Source organism: Neovison vison, chromosome 5 (genome assembly GCF_020171115.1).
Source record: "Neovison vison isolate M4711 chromosome 5, ASM_NN_V1, whole genome shotgun sequence".
NCBI classification, from domain to species: Eukaryota; Metazoa; Chordata; class Mammalia; order Carnivora; family Mustelidae; genus Neogale; species Neogale vison.
Genome location: NC_058095.1, coordinates 91526611 through 91539313, shown reverse-complemented (window position 1 = coordinate 91539313; position 12703 = coordinate 91526611). Strand labels below are relative to the sequence as shown.

The following is a 12703-nucleotide window of genomic DNA, read 5'->3' as shown; positions in this document are numbered from 1 at the left end:
CTGATCTCTCTCTCTCTCTCTCTGTCAAATAAATAAATGGAATATCTTAATAAAATTACATGCTAAAAACAGGAAGTTGCAGTCTGTACTCAAGGGAAGGAACATAGTCAACAGAAACTGACTCTGAGAGGAATCAGATGTTTGATTCAGTAACAAAAATTTTGAAAGGGCTAGTATGAATATGCTCAAAGAAGTAAAGGAAACTGTCAAATAATCAACAGAAAATATTCTATCAATGACTGTTATGGACTGAATGTTTGTGTTCTCCAAAATGCATATGTTGAAGCTCTAACCCTCAATGTGACTGTATTTAGACATAGTGATAGTGAGGAATCCTGTCATGAAGGTTAAATGAGATCACAGGCTTGGGCTGGTACCCATAGAAGAAGAGGAAGAGGCATTCTTCGTTCTTTCTCTCCACCAGTGCGAGAGCTCAGCAAGAAAGCAGCTGTTTGCAAACTGGGAAGAAAGTCCTCACTGGACATCCATCTCGCAGGTCCTTGATCTGGAACATCTAGACTTCATACTGAGAAAATAAACATTGTTTAGACCACCTAATCTGTGGTATTCTATTATAGTAGCCTGAACATATTAATACAACGACTTCACAAAATCTCAATAGAGGAATAGAAACTATTATAAAGATTTGAACAGAAATTTTATAGTTAAAAAATACAATAACTGAAATTTAAAACTCACTAGAGAGGCTCAGTGGGGATTAGAGTTGGCAGAAAAATCAGTGACATTGAAGGCTGATCAATGGAAATTATCCAAACTGAAGAACTGCAAGAATTGATTTGAAGAAAAATAGACAGAGGTTCAAATCCAGCAAGGTACACCAACATACATGCAGTGGGAGTCTAAGAAAAACAGGAAAGGAAGAGAAAGAATAGGAAAATTATTTGAAAAAGTAATTGTCAAGTAAGTTTTTCAATCTCCAAAATTTTTGTAAATATGCTGAATAATCCATCAGGGAAATATCATAGTAAAAAGTGTATTTGCAACTGACAAGAGAGTCAAAATACATAAAGAAAAAACTGACAGGACTGAAAGGAAATAGAGACAATTCAACAATTATAGACGGAGAATTCAATACTCCTTTCTCAGAAATTGATTGACCTAGACAGAACTCAATATGAATATAAAGACTTGAACATTCCTCCCCAAAATATCAGAATTAGACATTCAAATACACATTAGGGATTCTCCAGAATAGACCATATGCTAGACTCTTAAACAAGTCTCAGTAAATATAAGAAGAATTATTTAATAGCACATGTGTTTTCTAGTCCCCACAGAATTAATCAGATGTCAAAAACAGAAAGAAAATAGGGAAATCACCAATAATTTGGAAGTTAAACAATACACTTCTAAGTAACCCTGGATCAAAACAGAAATCACAAGACAAATTTTAAAATATCTTGAATAGGGGGCACCTGGATGGCTAAATCGGTTAAACAGAAAACTCTTGATTTCGGCTCAGGTCATGATCTCAGGGTCTTGGGATAGAGCCCTGTTGGGGATTTGTATTGGGCTTCACGCTCAGCTGTGAGTCTCTCTGAAGATTCTCTCTTTCCCTCTGCCCCTACCTGATTTGTACACTCTCCCTCTCTCTCTCTATGTAAAATCAATAAATCTTTAAAAAATATCTTGAGGCATTGGAGAGGAGTAGGGAATTTGGGTAAATTGGAAGGGGAGGTGAACCATGAGAGACTATGGACTCTGAAAAACAGTCTGAGGGGTTTGAAGTGGCGGGGGGGTGGGAGGTTGGGGTACCAGGTGGTGGGTATTATAGAGGGCACAGCTTGCATGGAGCACTGGGTGTGGTGAAAAAATAATGAGTACTGTTTTTCTGAAAATAAATAAATTGAAAAAAAAATCTTTTTTAAAATCTTATTTATTTATTTATCTTTCTTATTTTTTTTCCAATTTATTTATTTTCAGAAAAACAGTATTCATTATTTTTTCACCACACCCAGTGCTCCATGCAAGCCGTACCCTCTATAATACCCACCACCTGGTACCCCAACCTCCCACCCCCTGCCACTTCAAACCCCTCAGATTGTTTTTCAGAGCCCATAGTCTCTCATGGTTCACCTCCCCTTCCAATTTACCCAAAAGCACATACCCTCCCCAATGTCCATAACCTTACCCCCCTTCTCCCAACCCCCCTCCCCCCAGCAACCCTCAGTTTGTTTCGTGAGATTAAGAGTCACTTATGGTTTGTCTCCCTCCCTATCCCATCTTGTTTCATGGATTCTTCTCCCACCCACTTAAGCCCCCATGTTGCATCACCACTCCCTCATATCAGGGAGATCATATGATAGTTGTCTTTCTCCGCTTGACTTATTTCGCTAAGCATGATACGCTCTAGTTCCATCCATGTTGTCGCAAATGGCAAGATTTCATTTCTTTGGATGGCTGCATAGTATTCCATTGAGTATATATACCACATCTTCTTGATCCATTCATCTGTTGATGGACATCTAGGTTCTTTCCATAGTTTGGCTATTGTGGACATTGCTGCTATAAACATTCGGGTGCACGTGCCCCTTTGGATCACTACGTTTGTATGTTTAGGGTAAATTCTCAGTAGTGCAATTGCTGGGTCATAGGGCAGTTCTATTTTCAACATTTTGAGGAACCTCCATGCTGTTTTCCAGAGCGGTTGCACCAGCTTGCATTCCCACCAACAGTGTAGGAGGGTTCCCCTTTCTCCGCATCCTCGCCAGCATCTGTCATTTCCTGACTTGTTGATTTTAGCCATTCTGACTGGTGTGAGGTGATATCTCATTGTGGTTTTGATTTGTATTTCCCTGATGCCGAGTGATATGGAGCACTTTTTCATGTGTCTGTTGGCCATCTGGATGTCTTCTTTGCAGAAACGTCTGTTCATGTCCTCTGCCCATTTCTTGATTGGATTATTTGTTCTTTGGGTGTTGAGTTTGTTAAGTTCTTTATAGATTTTGGACACTAGTCCTTTATCTGATATGTCGTTTGCAAATATCTTCTCCCATTCTGTCAGTTGTCTTTTGGTTTTGTTAACTGTTTCCTTTGCTGTGCAAAAGCTTTTGATCTTGATGAAATCCCAAAAGTTCATTTTTGCCCTTGCTTCCCTTGCCTTTGGCGATGTTCCTAGGAAGATGTTGCTGCGGCTGAGGTCGAAGAGGTTGCTGCCTGTGTTCTCCTCAAGGATTTTGATGGATTCCTTTCTCACATTGAGGTCCTTAATCCATTTTGAATCTATTTTTGTGTGTGGTGTAAGGAAATGGTCCAATTTCATTTTTCTGCACGTGGCTGTCCAATTTTCCCAACACCATTTATTGAAGAGGCTGTCTTTTTTCCATTGGACATTCTTTCCTGCTTTGTCGAAGATTAGCTGACCATAGAGTTGAGGGTCTATTTCTGGGCTCTCTATTCTGTTCCATTGGTCTATGTGTCTGTTTTTGTGCCAGTACCATGCTGTCTTGATGATGACAGCTTTGTAATAAAGCTTGAAGTCCGGAATTGTGATGCCACCAACTTTGGCTTTCTTTTTCAATATCCCTTTGGCTATTCGAGGTCTTTTCTGGTTCCATATAAGTTTTAAAATTATTTGTTCCATTTCTTTGAAAAAGATGGATGGTACTTTGATAGGAATTGCATTAAATGTGTAGATTGCTTTAGGTAGCATAGACATTTTCACAATATTTATTCTTCCAATCCAGAAGCATGGAACATTTTTCCATTTCTTTGTGTCTTCCTCAATTTCTTTCATGAGTACTTTATAGTTTTCTGAGTATAGATTCTTAGCCTCTTTGGTTAGGTTTATTCCTAGGTATCTTATGGTTTGGGGTGCAATTGTAAATGGGATTTACCCCTTAATTTCTCTTTCTTCTGTCTTGTTGTTGGTATAGAGAAATGCAACTGATTTCTGTGCATTGATCTTATATCCTGACACTTTACTGAATTCCTGTACAAGTTCTAGCAGTTTTGGAGTGGAGTCTTTTGGGTTTTCCACATAGAGTATCATATCATCTGCGAAGAGTGATAGTTTGACTTCTTCTTTGCCGATTTGGATGCCTTTAATTTCCTTTTGTTGTCTGATTGCTGAGGCTAGGACTTCTAGTACTACGTTGAATAGCAGTGGTGATAATGGACATCCCTGCCGTGTTCCTGACCTTAGTGGAAAAGCTTTCAGTTTTTCTCCATTGAGAATGATATTTGCACTGGGTTTTTCATAGATGGCTTTGATGATATTGAGGTATGTGCCCTCTATCCCTACACTTTGAAGGGTTTTGATCAGGAAGGGATGCTGTACTTTGTCAAATGCTTTTTCAGCATCTATTGAGAGTATCATATGGTTCTTGTTCTTTCTTTTATTGATGTGTTGTATCACATTGACTGATTTGCGGATGTTGAACCAAACTTGCAGCCCTGGGATAAATCCCACTTGGTCGTGGTGAATAATCCTTTTAATGTACTGTTGAATCCTATTGGCTAGTATTTTGGTGAGAATTTTTGCATCTGTGTTCATCAAGGATATTGGTCTATAGCTCTCTTTTTGGATGGGATCCTTGTCTGGTTTTGGGATCAAGGTGATGCTGGGAGTTTGGGAGTTTTCCTTCCATTACTAATTTTTGGAATAGTTTCAGGAGAATAGGAATTAGTTCTTCTTTAAATGTTTGGTAGAATTCCCCCGGGAAGCCATCTGACCCTGGGCTTTTGTTTGTTTGGAGATTTTTAATGACTGTTTCAATCTCCTTACTGGTTATGGGTCTGTTCAGGCTTTCTATTCCTTCCTGGTTCAATTTTGGTAGTTTATATGTTTCTAGGAATGCATCCATTTCTTCCAGATTGTCAAATTTGTTGGCGTAGAGTTGCTCATAGTATGTTCTTATAATAGTTTGTATTTCTTTGGTGTTAGTTGTGATCTCTCCTCTTTCATTCATGATTTTATTTATTTGGGTCCTTTCTCTTTTCTTTTTGATAAGTCTGGCCAAGGGTTTATCAATTTTATTAATTCTTTCAAAGAACCAGTTCCTAGTTTCGTTGATTTGTTCTATTGTTTTTTTGGTTTCTATTTCATTGATTTCTGCTCTGATCTTTATGATTTCTCTTCTCCTGCTGGGTTTAGGGTTTCTTTCTTGTTCTTTCTCCAGCTCCTTTAGGTGTAGGGTTAGGTTGTGTACCTGAGACCTTTCTTGTTTCTTGAGAAAAGCTTGTACCGCTATATATTTTCCTCTCAGGACTGCCTTTGTTGTGTCCCACAGATTTTGAACCGTTGTATTTTCATTATCATTTGTTTCCATGATTTTTTTCAATTCTTCTTTAATTTCCCGGTTGACCCATTCATTCTTTAGAAGGATGCTGTTTAGTCTCCATGTATTTGTGTTCTTTCCAAACTTCCTCTTGTGGTTGAGTTCTAGCTTCAGAGCATTGTGGTCTGAAAATATGCAGGGAATGATCCCAATCTTTTGATACCGGTTGAGTCCTGATTTAGGACCGAGGATGTGATCTATTCTGGAGAATGTTCCATGTGCACTAGAGAAGAATGTGTATTCTGTTGCTTTGGGATGAAATGTTGTGAGTATATCTGTGATGTCCATCTCATCCAGTGTATCATTTAAGGCCTTTATTTCCCTGTTGATCTTTTGCTTGGATGATCTGTCCATTTCAGTGAGGGGAGTGTTAAAGTCCCCTACTATTATTGTATTATTGTTGATGTGTTTCTTTGATTTTGTTATTAATTGGTTTATATAGTTGGCTGCGCCCACGTTGGGGGCATAGATATTTAAAATTGTTAGATCTTCTTGTTGGACAGACCCTTTGAGTATGATATAGTGTCCTTCCTCATCTCTTATAATAGTCTTTGGCTTAAAATCTAATTGATCTGATATAAGGATTGCCACTCCTGCTTTTTTCTGTTGTCCATTAGCATGGTAAATTCTTTTCCACCCCCTCACTTTAAGTCTGGAGGTGTCTTCGGGCTTAAAATGAGTTTCTTGGAGGCAACATATAGATGGGTTTTGTTTTTTTATCCATTCTGATACCCTGTGTCTTTTGATTGGGGCATTTAGCCCATTAACATTCAGGGTAACTATTGAGAGATGTGATTTTAGTGCCATTGTATTGCGTGTAAGGTGACTGTTACTGTATATTGTCTCTGTTCCTTTCTGATCTACCACTTGTAGGCTCTCTCTTTGCTTAGAGGACCCCTTTCAGTATTTCCTGTAGAGCTGGTTTGGTGTTTGCAAATTCTTTCAGTTTTTGTTTGTCCTGGAAGCTTTTAATCTCTCCTTCTATTTTCAATGATAGCCTAGCTGGATATAGTATTCTTGGCTGCATGTTTTTCTCGTTTAGTGCTCTGAAAATGTCATGCCAGCTCTTTCTGGCCTGCCAGGTCTCTGTGGATAAGTCAGCTGCCAATCTAATACTTTTACCATTGTATGTTACAGACTTCTTTTCCCGGGCTGCTTTCAGGATTTTCTCTTTGTCACTAAGGCTTGTAAATTTTACTATTAGGTGACGGGGTGTGGGCCTATTCTTATTGATTTTGAGGGGCGTTCACTGAACCTCCTGAATTTTGATGCTCCTTCCCTTTGCCATATTGGGGAAATTCTCCCCCATAATTCTCTCCAGTATACCTTCTGCTCCCCTCTCTCTTTCTTCTTCTTCTGGAATCCCAATTATTCTAATGTTGTTTCGTCTTATGGTGTCACTTATCTCTCGAATTCTCCCCTCATGGTCCAGTAGCTGTTTGTCCCTCTTTTGCTCAGCTTCTTTATTCTCTGTCATTTGGTCTTCTATATCGCTAATTCTTTCTTCTGCCTCATTTATCCTAGCAGTGAGAGCCTCCATTTTTGATTGAACTTCATTAATAGCTTTTTTGATTTCAACTTGGTTAGATTTTAGTTCTTTTATTTCTCCAGAAAGGGCTTTTATATCTCTGGAGAGGGTTTCTCTAATATCTTCCATGCCTTTTTCAAGCCCGGCTATAACCTTGAGAATTGTCATTTTGAACTCTAGATCTGACATATTACCAATGTCTGTATTGATTATGTCCCTAGCCTTCGGTACTGCCTCTTGTTCTTTTTTTTGTTGTGAATTTTTCCGCCTTGTCATTTTGTCCAGCTAAGAGTATATGAAGGAGCAAGTAAAATACTAAAAGGGTGGCAACAATCCCAGGAAAATATGCTTAAACCAAATCAGAAGAGATCCCAAATCGTGAGGGCGGATTTCTCCCCCCTACGATTGGGTGAGGGATCTCCTCTGATTGGGATCTCCTTTGATTGGGATCTCCCAATCTCTTCTGATTGGGATCTCTTTCTGATTTGGGGATAAAAGAGGTTCAAAAAGAAAGAAAGAAAAAAAAGAAAAAAAAAGAATTAAAAAAAAAGTAAATGAATAAAGAAAAGTATAAAAAAGAAAAAAAATATATATATTAGATAATCTAGTTAAAAAACGTTAAAAAAGAAAAGGGTAAAAGTTATAAAAAATTTTAGCAGAAGAAGAGAAAAAAATGAAAAATTAAAAAATTAAATTAATTGCAAGACTAAAATATCACAGGCAGAAAGCCATGAGTTCTGTGGTTTGTTTTCTCCTCCTCTGGAATTCTGCTGCTCTCTCCTTGGTATTGAAACTGCACTCCTTGGTAGGTGAACTTGGTCTTGCCTGGATTTCTTGTTGATCTTCTGGGGGAGGGGCCTGTTGTAGTGATTCTCAAGTGTCTTTGCCCCAGGCGGAATTGCACCGCCCTTAGCAGGGGCCGGGCTGAGTGATCTGCTCGGCTTTGCTTTCAGGAGCTTTTGTTCCCTGAGCGCTTTCCGTAGAGTTCCGGAGGACGGGAATACAAATGGCGGCCTCCTGGTCTCCAGCCCGGAGGAGCCGAGAGCCCGGGGCCCCGCTCCCCAGTGCACCCTCAGCGAACAGCTCCTAGTAACTCGCGTCTGCCTAACCTCCGGCCGCGCTCTGAGCTCACCGAGCCTGTGACCGGTTCAAGGCAACTCCGAGCTGCGAGCTCACTGTCGGCTCCGTCTCTGCAGCCGGCTTTCCCGTTCCAATACACGCAAGCTCTGCAACACTCAGACACCCCCGATCCTCTTGTGACCCCGCGGGACCTGAGGTCACACCAACCCCGCTTGGGCTTCGCCCCGGTTTAGCCTCCGGAGCGATGTCCCTCAGCGGAACAAGACTTTTAAAAGTCCCGATTTTGTGCTCCGTTGCTCCGCCGCTTGCTGGGAGCCGGCCCCTCCCCCCGGGGTCTATCTTCCCGTCGCTTTGGATTCACTTCTCCGTGTAGATCAAAGAGATACAGAGGGTAAGGTATAGGGAAAGGTGCAGAAAGCTTCCATGCCCTCTCTGAGCTCAGCTCTCCTATGCCACTCTCCGTGTATTCATTCCTTTGGGTTTTATGGAGGCTTCATGCACATAAACACAATTGATTAAATCATTGGCCACTTGTTGAATCTCCAGTGCCTCTTCCCTTGCCTGAGGTGCCTGGTGCTGTGGGGGTGGGGCCCAAAATTTCGAATCTTTTAATCACAGGGCTGGTTCCCCTGGTAACCAGTCCCCATCTTTAGGTTGTCTAGGGGCTTTCCACAGGTCACCTTATTCACAAAAAAAGACACCTTTATCAATCTCGTTACTTAGAAAAACCCCAAGGTTTTTAGAAGTTCTGTGCAAGGCCAAAGACCAAATACAGATTTCTTACTATAAACCAAAATATGACACCAAGACATGATGCAACTGAGATAAAATGGAAAAAAAATCCTAGGAAGATAAAATTGCCAAGAATGACTCAAGAACAAATAGAAAACCCTAAAAGACCTATTGAAAAGTAAATAAATAGAATTGGTAACTTAAAATATTCCCACAGAGAAAACCACAGCCCAAAGGTAGTCAATTCTAGTGGTGAATTTGGTAATTTCTGTAAAATATTTAAGGAAAAGGTAATACACATTTATACAAAATCTCCCAGAAAACTGAAGAGAGAACCTTTCCTATCTCATTGTATGAGATCTGTATTATCTATTACTAAAATCAAAGAATTATAAGAAAAGAAAGGCACAAACCAGAACATAGAATTATAAACAAAATATTAACAAATAGAGTCCAATGATATAGCAAATGGATAATGCATCGTAGCCTATTGATACATGTCCCAGGGATCCAAAGTTGGTTCACCATGAGAAAATCAGTTTATGTAATTCACCATATTGGTGGAATAGAGGAGAAAAATCACATGGTCATCCCAACAGATGCAAAAAATTTTTGACAAAATCCAACATCTATTTCTCATTAAAAACAACAACAACAACAACAAAAAGAAACCCAATGAGGAACACAAGGGAACTTCCTCAACATGATAATAGACATATACAAAAAATCCCTAAACTAAGAGTGAGCAGCTGAATGCCTTTCCCTAAGATGAGAACAAGGCAAAGATGTCCTCTTTTACCACTTCTGTTCAACACTGAACTGAAAGATCTAGCCAGAGCAGTAAGTAGGCAAGAGAAATAAATTAAAGGTTTGCTAACTGGAAGGGACAAAATAACGTTTTAATTTTCACATTATTCTATACGTAGACCCTCTATGGGATGTTTTTTCTATTATCCTACATATAGAAAATCCTAATAAATCTGTGAAATGAACTTAGCAGTCCAGCAGAATCCATGATCAACATACAAAAATCCATTGTATTTCCATATTCTATCTAATGAAATTAAGAAAACAAGTTCATTGACATTTTTAGCTGTTTCTGAAAATCTGAAACAAGGACAAATCTGACAGAAGATGTTCAAGGCCTATGGGTTAGTTTTGCTGTGCTGCAGACTATCATAACCTCAATAGCTTAGAAATCTACTCACAGTTCCTGTGGGTCAAGAGTCTGGACACAGCATATCTGAATCCTCTGCTCGGGTCACCCAGGCCATGAGCAAACTGTCAACTGAAGCCGTGGTCTCCTCTGATGCTTGGGGACCTCTTAAAAACTCAATCAGCTTGCAGGCAGAATTTAGTTCACTGCAGCTGGAGACCTCAGGGAAGCCATTGTCCTTGAGGCCAACAGGAAAGTCTTTTCAGTGTTTCATCCTCTTTTAAGAACTCCCCTAATAAAATTAGGGCCATGTAAGATTACATCCTTTTTATTAACTCAGAATCAACCATTAGTAACCTCATTACAGGCATGTAATGGGTCCTACCCACACACTATACTCATGGGTCCTACCTACACTCAAGGGGAGGAGATTACACAGGGTGCCTATCCCAGGAGACAGGAATTTTGGTGGATATCTTTGTTTTTGTTTGTTCATTTGCTTGCTTTAAGATGTTATTTATTTATTTGTCAGAGAGAGACAGAACACAAGCAGGAGGAGTGGCTGGCAGAGGGAGAAGCAGGGCAGGCTCCCCACTGAGCAGGGAGCCTGATGTGGAGCTCAATCCCATGACCCTGGGATCATGACCAGAGCCAAAGTCAGACACTTAACTGACTGAGCCACCCAGGCGTCCCTTGGGGTACATCTTTGAACTCTGCCAACCACAACTTGCACTGTAAAGACTACAAAACATGGCTGGAAGGAATTAAAGACCTAGGTAAACAGAGAGGTATACCATGTTCATGAGTTGGGAGACTCAATATTTGTGAGATATGAACTCTTTCCAAATTGATTTATAGAGTCAGTGCAATCAAAATTAAAATCCCAACAGACTTTCTTGTAGATATTGACAAGTTGGTTCTAAAATTTATATGGACATGTGAAGAATAGCCAAAGAAACCAGACCAGCCAAAATGACTTTTAAAAAAACGATCACGGGTGCCTGGGTGGCTCAGTGGGTTAAGCCTCTGCCTTCAACTCAGGTCATGATCTCAGGGTCCTGGGATCAAGCCCCGCATTGGGCTCTCTGCTCAGTGGGGAGCCTGCTTCCCCCTCTCCCTCTGCCTGACTCTCTGCCTACTTGTGATCTCTTTCTCTCTGTCAAATAAGTAAATAAATTCTTAAAAAAAAATCAATGTTGGAGAATTAACACTACCAGATTTCAAGACTTACCTAATCCTGTACAAGAGAATGCACTGCTCACACAGATCAATGAAACAGAATAGATTCAAGAAACAGACTCACATACATACATATGGACAACTTCTTTTACAAAGATGCAGAGGCAACTCTGGAGAAATGGTCCATAAAAGAAAAAGGGATACATTAGACTTTGTCCCAGTTAAAACCTCTGCTTTTTGAAAAAACAGTAAGAGACTAAAAATCGAGACAGATTGGGGGAAAACATTTGAAAGTCATATATCTGATAAGAAACTTGTCTCCAGAACATGTATTTATTTCTTAATCTTATATCTCAATTTTATTGAGATATAATTGATAAGTATCACTGTATAGGGGCAAGGTGTATAGCATAATGGTTTGATTTACACATATTGTGAAATAATTAAAATACACTTAGTTAACATGTACCATCTCATAGAAATGCTTGAAAAAAAAGGAAAAAAATTTTTTTTCCTCGTTATGAAAACTTTAAGGATCTACTGTCTTAGCAACTTTCAATTAAACCACATAGCGGTGTTAGCTAAGGTCATGATATACATCAGACTCCTGGCACTTATCTATTCTGTAACTGGAAGTTAGTACCTTGGACCACCTCACCCAGATCCAGTTTCCCACTCCACCCTGCAGCTCCCCAACTCTGGTAACCACAAATCTGATCTCTTTTCTATGAGTTTGGTTTCTGGGGTTTTTTTGTTTGTTTGTTTGTTTGTTTGTTTTAGATTCCACATGAGAGTGAAGTCAAACAAGTATTTGTTTTCCTGTCTAGATTGTTTCAATTAGCATAATGCCCTCAAGCTCCATCCATGTTTTTGCAAATAGAATGTATTCTTTTTGAAAACCTTTCAAAATTCAAGAAGAAGAAAAGCACTTAATTTTTTTTTCTAATGGATAAAAGACACACAGATGGCAAAAACCCATGAAAACATACTCAATATCATTAGTCATTACAGGAATGACAAATTAAAACCACAAATGACCAAAGCTAAAAAGACTGATCATGCCAAGGGTGGCAAGGATACAGAGTAACCGGAATTCAGTTTGGAAGTTTCTTAAAAACCTTAACATAGGGGCGCCTGGGTGGCTCAGTGGGTTAAGCCGCTGCCTTTGGCTCAGGTCATGATCTCAGGGTCCTGGGATCGAGTCCCGCATCTGGCTCTCTGCTCAGCAGGGAGCCTACTTCCTCCTCTCTCTCTCTCTGTCTGCCTCTCTGCCTACTTGTAATCTCTCTCTGTCAAATAAATAAATAAAATCTTTAAAAAAAAAAAACACCTTAACATAAACCTACCTTATGATTCAACCATTCCACTCTTAGATCTTTACCCCAGAGAATTAAAAGTACTTGCCCATACAAAGACTTATATATGAATGTCCACAGTATCTCTATTTGTCCTCGCCCCAACTGGGAAATTATCCAAATGCCCATCAACGTGTGAATGGAAAAATGAATATAATAATATATCCCTATTTTTAGGTGGAAGGAAGGGAATAAAATATTGATTCATGAAACAACAGGGCTCAGTCTCAAAATAATCACGGTGACTTCAAGAAGCCAGATAAAAAAGTATACACACTGTAGGATTCCATTTATTTAATGTTTTACAAAATGTAAACTAACCTGCAGTGCTCGAAAGCAGATCGATGAGATAGAGAGAGATGCGGGGGGTGGG

General features: G+C 39.5%; 1 pseudogene; it reads left to right on the top strand.

The window, feature by feature from the left end:
- The window catches only part of LOC122907424, a 29729-nt pseudogene that overhangs the window by 800 nt on the left and 16226 nt on the right, over positions 1–12703 (top strand).